This window comes from Kogia breviceps, chromosome 18 (assembly GCF_026419965.1).
Source record: "Kogia breviceps isolate mKogBre1 chromosome 18, mKogBre1 haplotype 1, whole genome shotgun sequence".
NCBI classification, from domain to species: domain Eukaryota; kingdom Metazoa; phylum Chordata; class Mammalia; order Artiodactyla; family Physeteridae; genus Kogia; species Kogia breviceps.
The window spans coordinates 54,898,980-54,912,183 of record NC_081327.1 but is presented as its reverse complement, the minus strand read 5'-3'; the positions used below and the strand labels follow the sequence as shown (position 1 = coordinate 54,912,183).

Genomic DNA, 13,204 nt, shown 5'->3' with positions numbered 1-13,204 from the left:
GGGAAGGTCACCCACTGCCCTTGTGTCTGCCGGCGGGTGTTCCCACAAACGTAGCCTCAATTCAGCTAGATGTTATTTTACTGAATGCGTACAGTTTGCAAAAAGGTCTTCCAGGAAGGTGAGGAGACGGTAAGACCCAAGGCCCACCAGAAGCATCTGGGTACCAGGCAGAGGGACACAGGCCTTTGAGAGATCACGGGGGTGTTCAGAGGAAAGAGTGAAATAACACTGGGTCTGGAGCTCGAGGCCCCTGTGCACCCTGTGTTCTGGGTCGAGCCTCTGCTGGTTCCTCTGTGACGATGGCCGTGACGATGGCTGCTCAAGCCCTGGCACGGTCACCGCAAAGCTCAACTGGGATGTGCTGGGAGCCCGTCCTAGTGAGCTCAGCCCCAGACGCTCCCCTCCCCACCCCACCCCAGCTGGATAACTCTGGGAGGACAAGACCCAGGAGCTGCCCTCCTGCACGCCGTTGCTGGCACAGCTGCCCCGGCTGCAGCCTGCTATGATGTCATGTGATCCAGAAGCTTCCAGAAGGATTTCTGCTGTCCTGCCCCACCAGCACTCCAGCACTGACCGCAAGCCTTGGGTCACATGCCCACTTTTCTGGCGCTTCCTTCACACATTTCCAACCCCTGGCGGCGGGGAGTTGGTATCTTAATTGGCTCTGAGACCCCTGCCCACCCCTGTCCCAATGTCAGGGCGGAAGAGGAGGAGAGGAGAGGAGTGAGATGTTCTGAGTGCCTACTGTATGCCCAGCCCCATGGTTCCACGTCAGACGTCACCCAAGCCCCATCCTTTGGAGCTATCCTGGCTTTCCAACCGAGGACTTGGCACCCAGACACAGGGTCACATGCCACCTGAGCGCTGCACACCCCTGGCCTGCCCTGTCCCCTAAGAACGCTGCCCGACTTACAAGCTCCTCGTCGGCCGAGCCGATGAGCGGATTGGCCATTCAGAGGTCAGAACATTCAGGTCCAAGGTCACTTAATGACACTTTGACACGATGGCTTGAGTGGACAGCTAAGGAAGCCCAAGAACTAACAGTCCTGAGAATCCCCCCACCCCCACCCCGTGTCTCCTGCACCAGCTCTGGGGGTGGGGGTGGCGGGAAGGGAGGACCCCAGAAGCCACAGCCTCCCTGGCGGTTTGCTCCAGAGCCCGCCCACCGCAGTGCTGGCCCTGAAGACGGCGCCGGCTCCGTGCGAGCCCCGCACCCGCTCCACTCCGCCCGCTTCCACAAACCACGCGCTCAGCCCCACCACTAGAGCCTACTGTCCCCGTTCTGTAGATGAGAAAACTGAGGCCCAGGGTGCCTCGAGCCCTTGTCTTCCAGGGTAGCCAAACCCCGGAGAGGACGCCCCTGACAAAGAGGGGCCCCCCGTCTTTCTGCATGCAAAGCACTGGCTCTCCCAAGGGCCCTGGCGGGGTGCCCTGTCCCATCCATCCTGCCCGCGTGGACGCAGGTCCCTGCCCCACTGCACACCTTGCCTGTGCCACTGCCAGGCCTCTGTAGGAACTGTTCTCCCTGCCTGGAAGCCATCCCCTCCCTTTGCCAGCTTTTTAGAACCCTCCCATTCTTTGGTTGCTTTGTTTTTGTGTTTTGGCCATACTGCGTGGCCTGTGGGATCTTAGTTCCCCAACCAGGGATTGAACCCCTTTCACCTCAGTGAAAGCACTGAGTCCTAACCACTGGACCACCAGGGAATTCCCTAGAACCTTCCCTGTTCTTTTGTGGCCTCAGCCAGGCCCTGTCTCCCCCGCACGGGACCCCCAGCCCCAGGTTGATATTTGAATACTTCACACCTGGTAAGGCAGGGTTTTTGTCTTAGTTTGGGGTCCCCAGAAGCAGACTCTGAGACAGGGATTGGCACGGGGAGAGCCAATTCGGGGGTGGGGGGCGGTGCCGGATGCACAGGTGGGGGTGAGATGGGAAGGGAGGAGCCAGCGTGGGGCGCACTGCTGCCCGTCAGGTGACACCACAGTGACTGGGGTGCTGTGTGGGTCGGCTGCCGGCTGGGGGCCTCTCCTGGGACCCTGGTCCCAGCGCTGTGAGCCAGAGAACCCGATCGCTGCGTGCTGCCCCGACCTCACAGATGCTCTGCCAGACAACGCCCACACAGCACACAGTAGGTGCTCAATACACGTTCCTGGTTTAATAAACACACAGCAGACGGAGCGAGAGACCTTTCCACATGGGTAGGGAAGAGCTGCCTGTGCCTTCAGCCCAGCGGGAGACGGAAAGCTCCCGTGGGCAGGGGACCTCGGTGCGCCCCGCGGGGCCTGCACGCACCCCACCCCCGCCCGTGGAAGCCGCTCCCCACAGGTGCACCAGAGCGCCACTTCTGGGGCTCCCGCCCTGACGATGGCTGACTCAGGTGGCAGCTCATTCGATACTTCGACTCTGTGAAGCCCTCCCCACGCACCCCGCCGCTGGGCCGGAGCCAGGCGGGCTCAGGTGACCTGATCAGGACGGGCGTTCACACCTGCCCAGGTTCGGCTCCGCACACCCCCGGTGAGAGCACAGGTTCTCCTGCCAAGAGGATGCCAACTCCCAACTCCCGAGGCACACGGGCAAACAAGCCACACTGTCAGGTCGGACCACGACACCTGCAAAGCACTACGGGGGTTCGGGGTGGGGGTGGGGCGGCATCAGGGGTTCCCGGCTGGCTCATCTGCTGCGAGATCACAGGTTATTTCCGTGGCCCCTCTGCTGAGGGCAACCACAGACCCTGGGCACTGAGCCACCGCTTGCCCTACTGGCCGTCGGGTCACGAGGACATCCTTTTCCCTCCGGAGTCTAGGATGAGACCCCAAGCAACAGGAGGCCGCGCGGTTCGGGCGCTCGCCCCTGCTCCCCAGGAGACGGAAAGTGTCTGGACCAGGAGTCGGAAGGTGTGGGTCCCAGACACGGAGGCCACAGACCACATGTGGCTCTGGAGCCCTTGTCACGCACCCTGCGTGCCTGAGAAGCCCACACTCCGGGCTCTGAACACTTGCTCTGAGAAAAAGAAAATCGCGCTAATCATTCGATATACTGATTACCTGTTCAAACGATAACATTTCAGATATGCTGAGTTAAATACATTAAAAATTTCACCTTTTTCACTCCCCACCCCCCCGTTTTGAGATGTGATGGACATATAACATGGTACTAGTTTAAGGTAAACAACATAATGATTTGATAAATACATATACTGCAACATGATTACTTCAACAAGTTTAGTTAACATCCATCACCTCATGTGGTGACAGATTGTTTTTCTTGGGATGAAGATGTTTTTACTTTTTCTTACTGTGGCTACTAGGAAATTTAAGATTCCATAGGTGGCTGGCATTGTATTTTTACTGGACAGCGGCTGGAGTTTCTGGTAAGTCACTCGGCCCTTTGGTTTTTTTTTTTTTCAAGTTGCAAACTATTTATTAATCAGTGTAAACTCCATCACAATACACCAACATGATTTTGTGCATTTAGTGGGAAATATTTCCTGGTTAAGTGGAAACTTGTGCGCATGGCTTCTGGAAGACCTTCATTCTAAGCAGCTTTATAGTGAAACATTTCATTTAGAAGTCTGGACCTTCTTTCTTCAGTTGGCTGTAATCTACATTCACCGAGTAGAACTTGTACTGCTCATTGGGACCCAGTTTGTTCCAGGGTTCTGGGTTATTCTTTTTGTCCCAACTGACATCGGGATTGAACACTGCCAGGCGCAAAACATACAGTGCTGCTCCAGTACCTCCCACCCCAATAAATATGAAGAGGGGGAGCAAAAGCTAGGATGCTTCTTGGCCTGACCCATCATCTGGCGGATCGTGGCTGCGACAGAAGCCTCGGGTCCAGACTGAGAAAACGACAAACTTGCAAAGGCCGGGACTGAACAGCCTTCGCGCCGAGGAAGGGCGGACGTCCAAAGTCACCCGGCACCTCCTACCTAAAGGACCCCCGTCTCAGAGGACACACTCGGCCCTTTGGAAACCGGCAGGCAGACCAGGCGGCCTCTGGCGTCCATCCATCCAGGACACCTTGTGGCCCTGAGTGCAGACTCTGAAGCAGCTGGATCAGAGCCTGGCAAGGGCCACAGTCCCGCAGGAGGCAGCCGCCCCTCTCTGGCCTTAACCCCAGCGGTCCCTTCCCCGCAGACCGTCCTCGGCGTCTCACTTAACACTGAAGCTCTGCATCAGCAGCTGGCTCTCACCCTTCCCTGCCTGAGTGACTCCACACCCTTTATCTTTCCCACTTAGGGTTACCAGGTGCAAACTCCAGGGCACCCAGGGAAGTTTGCATTTCAGATCAACAACAAATACTTTTTTTATATATAAAGATTTATTTATTTACTTATTTATTTACTTTTGGCTGCGTGGGGTCTTCGTTGCTGCACGCGGGCTTTCTCTAGTTGCAGCGAGCGGGGGTCACTCTTTGTTGCGGTGCGTGGGCTTCTCACTGCAGTGGCTTCTCTTGTTGCGGTGCGTGGGCTCTAGGCGCACGACGTTCAGTAGTTGCAGCGCGTGGGCTCAGTCGTTGTGACACGCGGGCTCTAGAGCACAGGCTCGGTAGTTGTAGCGCAAAGGTTCAGTTGCCCCGCGGCATGTGGGATCTTCCCGGACCGGGGCTCGAACCCGTGTCCCCTGCATTGGCAGGCGGATTCTTAACCCCTGCGCCACCAGGGAAGTCCAAAAAATACTTTCTTAGCCTAAGTATATCCCATGCAATACTTGGCATATACTTATACCAAAAATTTATCCCTTGTCGATGGAAGTGCGAATTTAACCGGACGCCCTGGATCTCGCCTGGCGCCCCCATGGCCATTAGGTCTGCACTCCACTCTTGTTCTGCACGTCGTCTGGAGTATCCCGAGCCAGGACCACAGCGTCCGGGGGGCAGCGGCATTGGTCACAGTGACCCGTGGACCCCTGGCATTTAGTTCCGTCCGACAAGCCATCTATTTCAACGACTATTTGTCAAATGAATGAGGGAAACCAACATCTCCTCTAGGAAGAGGGCAGCTGACCTGAGACCCCCCCCCCCAACCTCTTCATGCTCCCTGACACACTCAGGGTGGGCTCCACTCTCCAAGTCAGCCTGACTGCTTGCAAACATCCTCCGGTCTCGAAACACATGCAGGAAGCGCCTCAGCTGAAATGAGGCCGCGAGAGGCCCAGAGAGCGGGCCCTGACTGCTGCTGGCTCCACCACGCCCCTGGCCTGGGTGACCCTGAGCGCTGAGCAGTGAAGAGTGTGGTCTCCAGCCTCCCGTCCCCTCTCCCTCAACCGGCTCCTCTGCCTCCTTCTCACTCGCCAAAAGCTAACTCTGCAGACGTGCCCTCGCAAGTTCTCAGAGGAAGTTGCCAAAGGCGCGGTCACTGGGCGCCTCGGCCGCCTCTGTCCAGAGCGGGCAGGGATCAGATATTAGCTGGGCCTCTGCTTTGGCCCGGGACACACACGGCAGATTTTCTGAGCCAGCCTTGATTTGAAGCACTGTGACCAGGTGTCCCTCCAAAGCATCCAAATGTCCTGCACGTTCTGCTAGGTCGGCAAACGGCTAAGGCAGAGAATGTGCCAGTTTGCATCTTGATCCACATACAAAGGCCCCGGAACTCCTAGCTGGGAAGGATGCCCCCCCCCCCCCCCCCCCCGAGCTGCTCGGTCTCTCCTACCAGATGCCCTGGAAGATATGCAAGAAACAGAGACCACGCTGCTGCCTGCCCTCGGGGAATCTTGTCCGCGGAGATAAGACTCCGGAAGCAGCAGGAGAAAAATGCTAGCTGGAAAAAACTGAGAACTGAGTGATGGGGCAGAGACAGCTCCATGCCGCGGGCTTCTTCAAGAGCCACGACCCAGGCTGGCGGGGCCAAGAGAGGAGGCGGGAGAGGACGGAGGGAGCCTGTGTGCTCACGTGTATGCGCGTGTGTGCACACGAGAGCATGTGCATGTCCGTGCACGTGCAAATGTGTACTCACACGTGCAGGGGCCAGCCAGCCTGGCCGCCACCAAGGCCGCTGCAGCGTCACCAGGCCCCACGGTGCCTGCCACTGCCCACCTGGGCCCCAGATCTCCTTCGTCCAGTGCTGCAGCACTCGCCCCCCAACCGTGGCGAGCTGGGCGCAGTGAGCCTCGGGTTCTGGGCTGTTCTGTGGCCCCAGCTGGTGAAATGCCTTCTTTTCCTTTCTCCACACACACACACACACACACACTCTCGGCTGGGACTACTGCAGTATCACATCACCCCGCACCTGCTCATGACACAGGTGCCCCAGCCTCCCAGCCCCCAAAGTGAGCAGGTGTGGGGGTCCAGCAAGCCCCAGGCAGACGCTGCCAGCTCAGCCCGGCTGCAGGGTGGCAGGTGGCAGGTCTCGGCCAGGAGAGCAGCTCAGCAGCCCCCATACCCCTTCCCCACAGCTGTCCCACCCCCAGGCCTAAGGGCCCGCCTGGCCTCAGCCCTTGGTGCCTGCTCGGTTGGCCCTAGAGTCCTACTTCAGGCTGATGCCTCACTCCCCCCGGCCTGAGGCCCCTCCAGCTGTCCTGGGGTGACCGACAGGGCAGGAAACCCTCTCATGGCACAGGACAGGATGCTGGGGGGTGCAGGAAGGAGACCCGGGGGGCAGGGGTGGAATTATTCTGCTTGGCTTCCTCAGAGCAAACATGAAAGGGCCCGTTGTGCACCAGAGAGGGAGAGAAGGCCACGATGGCCTGGCCCGGGCCCAACCAGGCAGGCTGTCCTGGGACGTCTACCAGGGTGGTCTTCGGGCAGAGGGGAGCCCCCCAAACACGGAACCACAGGACGAGGGTCGAGCAAGGGGCCGCAGGGGCCTTGAAGGGGAGACACAGAGAACTGGGGTGTCAGCCGAGGGGGGGCAGGGCAGGGGGAGGGCGAGGGTTCTCTGGCTGCCCCTCTGCAGGCGATCCTAGACGAACTCACCCACAGGCAGCCCTCACGCGGCTGCTAGAGGTGTGGCCGCTCCGTGGACGGGAAGACGGAGTCGGCCGGGAAGGTGCAGAGGGGGGATGGAACCCAGAGCCCCCCTGGCTGCGGGACAGGAGCGCTGCTGGGCCGCCCCTCCCCTCTGAGAAAGCACCTGGGGGGCCCGGGGCTTCCCTCCTGCTGGGACGGTGGGAGGGGCTCCCCCCCCCAACTCCCACCCCGAGGTCGGGGTCCTGGGGCCGATCGCAGGCCTGGGTATCAGGCCTCGGGGCCCCTGTGAGCTTCAGGGGCCAGCGGCCCCTTCCTCCCCACCAGGTCCAGTCCCAGAGACCGGAAGCCCCCGTTGGCCCGATGCCTGCTTCACCCCCTGCTTGGTGGCCCTGTAGCCTGGGACGTGCTGCAGCCCAGCCAGGCCTGGCCAGTGAGGGGAGAGGGGGCTGTGGCCCCTGCTCTGATGCCAGTTTCAGTTTAGATGGACAGACCCCCCACCCTCTGGCTCCTGCTTGTGCTGGGCTTAACGGTGCTGCCCCAAATGCGTGCCTCCCGGAACCGTGCATGTGACCTCATTCAGAAATCAGTCTTTGCAACTGGAATCAAGTTATGATGAGGTCAGACTGGATTAGGGCGGCCCTGCATCCAGTGGCAGTGAACCTGTAAGAGAGAGGAAGAGGAGAGGCCCCCTGACAAGGCAGGCAAAGACTGGCGGGGTGCGGCCACAAGCCAAGGGACGCCGGGAGCCACCAGACCTGGCAGGGGAGCCCACGGCCTGGTGCCTGGGGACGGGCACCGCTCTGCGCCTTGGCCCGCCCACCCTGTGCCAGCATCGGTGGGCTTTAGGCATCAGCCCATCTGCAGGCGGTCGGGAGCCCAAGAAACGAGGCCTCCGTTGGGCCTCGGAATCGGGTACCAAGGAGCGAGCCGTGCCTCCCCTCCCGGCTGTCAGACCCGCAGGAGAGGCCAAGGTGGCTACAGTTAGCCTCCAGCTGCTCCGCCTGGGAGGCTCTGACGGACCTGGGGGAGGCGGGGGGCTGAAGGGTACAGGGTGGGGACGGGAGGGGGTCAGGGCCCCTGACTCCTCTGGGGGTGTCCCAGGCAGCCGCCCCAGCCACCAGGGCAGACTGTGCGATTCAGGGCCTTCCTTGGCTGCGAACGCTGGGGGTGGGCGTTCCCGGTGCGGGGGCCACAGCCCACCTGGCCAAGGGGCCGGGATGATGGAGGGCTTAGCAGAGCTCGTGGGCTGGGCAGCCGCGGGCGGGCCTGGGGTGGCTCTGAGTGCCCTCCCGGGGTGTCCCGACTGCACACACTGCCCTTTCCAGATGGGGCTGGAAGCCCCCTCCCTGGCCTGGCCTGCTCCTCCGGCTGTCTCACCTCACCCTGGCGGGCCTGGGCAGCGCCCACCCAACGCTGGACAGAGGGGCTGATGAGTGATGCCCAGGGGCCTGGGCGCAGGGGGGCAAGGAGGGGGACAGGCGAGAGGGTCAGCGAGAGGAGCAGGGAGAGAGAGATGGGGAGGGAGGAAGCGGGGAGGGGAGAGACAGGAAGGCAGGCTTATGAAAACGAAGGATGGGTTGATGATAATACAAATGCTGGCTTAATAAAAAGAGCTGCTATTTCTTGAGCACCGCCATCCAGTGGGGTAGCCACGGCGAGTGTGCCCATTTCCCTGATTGAGGAAACTGAGGCCCACAGCAGCAACGGCCACCAAAATGAGGGGGCCGCTCCCCGGCCCCCTCCTGTCGCCGTGAGCACAGCTCTGCCTGGGCTGCCCCGCCGGGGGGAGCCAGCAGGAGGCACAGGCCAAGGCCAACAACCGCCCTCGCCCTGCTCCCCCCGCCCCGGCCGGGCCCGGCCCGGCTGAGCGCCCGATGGCGGGTCAGGGGTGAGGCAGCAAAGTGGCTTATGCCTCCGTGCAGAGGCCAACTGACAGACGGCTAGATTAACAAAGACGCACTCTGTTCCCCAGCAGGTCATGTGGAAAGCAGAGCCACGACCCCTGTCACTTCTCCTTTTTAATTTTTTTGTAAGAAGAGATGTTTGTTCCTGAGCCGGGGTGGGGGAAGAGGGGGGGGTGCCTGCCTCTTCGCCAGCTGTAAGCACATCAGCTGCTGCGACACAATGGCAGCTTCTCCGCGGCACCCACCCCTCACCCGGAGCCCCAGCCCCAGGCCACCAGCCAGCCCGGCGAACAGGGCTCAGCCTGCTACCCAGCTTTGCAGCAGAGCCACGCTCCTGAGTGCCAGCTCGCTCGCGGATCGGCAGCTGAAAAGAGATCATTAGCCCCAAATGGAGCCTGCAGAGAAGGGGGTAGTGGGTGGGCAGCCTTAGCAGCTGCGGACGCTGCTCCCCGCCGCGAGCACCACGGAAGGGTCCACCGCCTCCCGCCGGCCCCAGCTGGGCACATCCCACAGTGGTGCTATTTCAGATATACCAAGTGACGTAAAATATAGTCTCACAACCGATCTCACCTTTTTACCTTTAAAATGCGGCTGCTTGACAATTTAACATTTACACACGTGGCTGGCGTTCTACTTCTATCGGGCGGTGGGTCCAGACCCATAGCATCAGCACTCCCTGTGGCGTGGTAGAAATGCAGATTCCCAGGCCACCCCGCGGCTTGCCAGAATCAAATCCTCATTCCCAGGCCAGCTCTGGAGCCCCAGCACCGGCACCAATGTGCTCGTGACCTGTCCCCAAACTGAATCAGGTCTCTGACACTGCCACGTGCCCTTCTGGGCTCCTGTAAAGCCCCAAGTCAGCAGAAACGCCCACCTCTCCATCCGAGGCAGCACAGGCCCCAGCTCGGGGGGAGTTTCTCCTGTGAGTCACGGTGGCAGAAAGTATGATCTTATTAGAATGCTGAGCTTGCCCTGGTCCCTCCAAAGAGCTTCTGGTCAAAACCTCTCTGAGTTAAACTAAATGGAGAGAGACTGTCTAGCTTGCAAAACTCAAGAACTGTTTACCACGAGCCTTCCACAGGCAAAGCATTTAAAATACATATGTTTCAAGGACTTCCCCGGTGGCGCAGTACTTAAGAATCCGCCTGCCAGTGCAGGGGACGCGGGTTCCAGCCCTGGTCCGGGAACATCCCACATGCCGCGGAGCAACTGAGCCTGTGCGCCACAACTACTGAGCCTCCTCTCTAGAGCCTACACGCCACAACTACTGGCTTCACGTGCCACAACTACTGAAGCCCGCGCGCCTAGAGCCCGTGCTCCGGAACAAGAGAAGCCCACGCACCGCGACGGAGAGCAGCCCCCGCTCGCCACAACTAGAGAAAAGCCCGCGCACAGCAACGAAGACCCAACGCAGCCAAAAATAAACAAATAAATTTATTTTTAAAATAAATAAATAAAATACATATATTTCACACTTCAATACGAGCTGAGCTTGCCCCTTGAGCATCTTCTGGGGGCCAGTTTTACTGAATAGATAAGAAAGATTTCCCATTAAGGACCGGTTGCAACAGATACGTTGACAGTCGCTTTTAAAGCTCCTGGGGACTCTGTTTTCTCAAGCAGTTTAAAATAAGTTCCTGTGTCCTTGTCTGTCATCAGCATCACACTTTGTGGCTTAAAATGTGTCCTGATACTCGAGGTGGGCTTTCCAGGCCTGGGAAACCAAGAGACTGTTTTGACGCCCCGTCTAACATCTTAAGAAGTAACATGTGCCCTCGGTCCTGGCTGCCCCCAAAGGCTCTGGAGGCTGGACTCGGGGTCCAGGGCGAGTGTGGAGCAGCCGGCCCTTCCCGCCCGCTGGCTCTCACCACCGAGACATCACCTACGTGCACCGAGGCCTTCAGGGCTGAGGGTTCCTCTAGACGTGTCCTTTACGTTTAGAGAGGAAGCAAAGGGCCTGCCATCCACTTCAACAGAACTGACCCCAAATTTCTAAAATTCCCAGGTGACGGTGAGTAGTGAAGAGTGAGCCATGCCCACAGAGGTCTGGCCTGGACCCTTGGCTCCTGGGAGGTGACCTCCACGCCACTGGGATGGCCTGCTGGATACGGGTGTCTCTGTTTCCCCGGGGCCTTGGGCCACACTGTATCGTCTGCGTGAACGTAACCTATGACGGGGGTCTTGACCGTCCCCGGAGGGGCTGGAGGCAGAGGTGGGCCAGCTGGCCTTGTCTTTGTGACAAAAGCTCCAACAAAAACCCTAGGCACCGCGACTCGGGGGGAGCATCCCTGGTTGTGCGATTCCAGGCGGGTGTCACCACCGTTGCCATGAGGAGTGAATGCCGACTTGCTGCGAGGGGCGGCCGCGAGTCTGGACCCCTCCTGGACCCGCCCCAGGTGCCTCGTTTCTCGGCTGATTTTCCTCTGAATCCTCTTGTTGTCATGAACCATGACCCTGAGCACAGCAGCCTTCAGCTTTGAGGTCTGTATGCAAACGGTCAAACCTGAGAGTAGCCTTGGGGAACCCCCCCCCTCCCCGCTAACCGCAGCTGCTCCGGTGGGAGAGGTGAGGGCAGTCTGTGGACCCCCTCTGAACCTGGCGGAGGGCTAAACCAGAGACCGTGCAGACAAGAAACAAGAGAAAGGCAAGGAGCTGCCAGATCTGATGGGCGATTTACCTGCCGCCCACCACTAAAGTCCCTTAGAAGCCACACGCCAGCAGGAGAGCCAGGCCCGAGCCTCCCTCAGCCCCGGGGGCAGTGGGTCTCCTGCAGCCTGTCTGTGTGGCCTGAGCACAAACTCTGCCCAAACCCTGCTGCTGGGTGGGCCTTGCAGACCCCCCTCACCTGCCAGGTGCCAGGGCCCACACCCCAGTGCTCGGGGCTGCAGCCCTGGACGGTGGGAGTTGGGGTTTGGACACCGGGCCTCCGACCCCCAAAGCAGAGCTTGTGCCCAGGCGCAGAGCGGGAAGGGGCGCCGGGAACCAGAGCCCTCGGGGCGGCGGCTCCCCCGCGCCCGTGATAAAGTGTCTCTCTACAGGGCCGCTCCCCTCTCTGGAAAATTCGGCCTAAAGCCACTCCGTCAACGCCACAGCTCCCTCAAATCTACTTCCGCAGCCATGCCCAGGGCCAAAGGCAGGCCCCTCTCTGGTTGGCCTCAAATGGCTAGAAAGTTCCTTCCCGTACTGAGTCAGAGTCTTCTGGAACTCCACCTCCAGTCTGAGGAAGCTCCATCCTGAATAAATCAAACTGCTCTTGACATGACGTGTCCAGTATGTAAGCACAGCCACCAAGCCGTCCAGCCCCCTCCCCTGCTGCCATCCTGGCGGCCTCCCTCCCCAGACCTGCTCAGCCGGGCCAGCGTTCCAGCGCGTCGCCACCTGCCCTCCCGCCCTGGGCGGATTAGGAAACGAAGCTGGGCAGGAACGCAGCCAGAGCTGGAGGGCCACTGGCAGCCAGTAAACAACCGGAGGATGGTTCTTGCTCTTTTTTCTAGAGCGGCAACTCCTGTCCCTGGCTGCAGAGAATGACCACCAGGGAACTTTACAAAATAGAGATGCCCGAGGCCCACGGTCAGAGATTCTGGTTCAGTTGGGCTGGGCCGGGCGGGGCCCGGGCATCAGCATTTTGTTGAAGGTCCCTGGGTGGTTGCAAGGTGCAGCCGAGTCTAGGACCACTGCCCCTCAGCCCACACTGGGAGGGGAGAACCCGGGACCCCCCCAGGGAGCATCTTTGCCAGGGCAGGGCCCACCATCCTTCCCCATCAGGATGTACCCACAGCAAAGGGCGTGCACCCTGAGGAAAGCGGGGCGTCCCAGAAGGCAGGCTGGGCTGGGCTGCTCACAGGGGCAGGTCTCTAACAGGACTTGGGCTGTGCAGCTCAGCCCTACTCACTCAGGCTTTAAGAAAGTGGGTCCCTAGGGCTTCCCTGGTGGCACAGTGGTTAAGAATCCGCCTGCCAATGCAGGGGACACGGGTTCGAGCCGCGGTCCGGGAAGATCCCACGTGCCGCGGAGCAACTAAGCCTGTGCGCCACAACTACTGAGCCTGCGCTCTAGAGCCCGCGAGCCACAACTACTGAGCCCGCGAGCCACAACTACTGAAGCCTGCGCACCTAGACCCCGTGCTCCGCAACAAGAGAAGCCACCACTATGAGAGGGCCGCACACTGCAACCAAGAGTAGCCCCCGCTCGCCGCAACGAGAGAAAGCCCGCACTCAGCATCAAAGACCCAGCTCAGCCATAAACAAACAAACAAACAAACAAATACATAAAAGGAAGTGGGTCCTGTTCTGGGTGCAGTCCTAAAGCAGGGGATGCTTGGTGATGGGGAAGCTTAATTTTTTCCTAGGTGGCTAGAGTTGCCACAGGCAAAAGAGCAGCAGCCGTGATGCGG

General features: G+C 59.9%; 1 protein-coding gene and 1 pseudogene across 6 annotated transcripts in view; both read right to left on the bottom strand.

The window, feature by feature from the left end:
* The window catches only part of GSE1 (Gse1 coiled-coil protein), a 418,214-nt gene that overhangs the window by 290,854 nt on the left and 114,156 nt on the right, over positions 1-13,204 (bottom strand). The gene's annotated exons all lie outside the window — the stretch shown is intronic.
* On the bottom strand, positions 3,395-3,911 carry LOC131745207 (cytochrome c oxidase subunit NDUFA4 pseudogene; annotated as a pseudogene).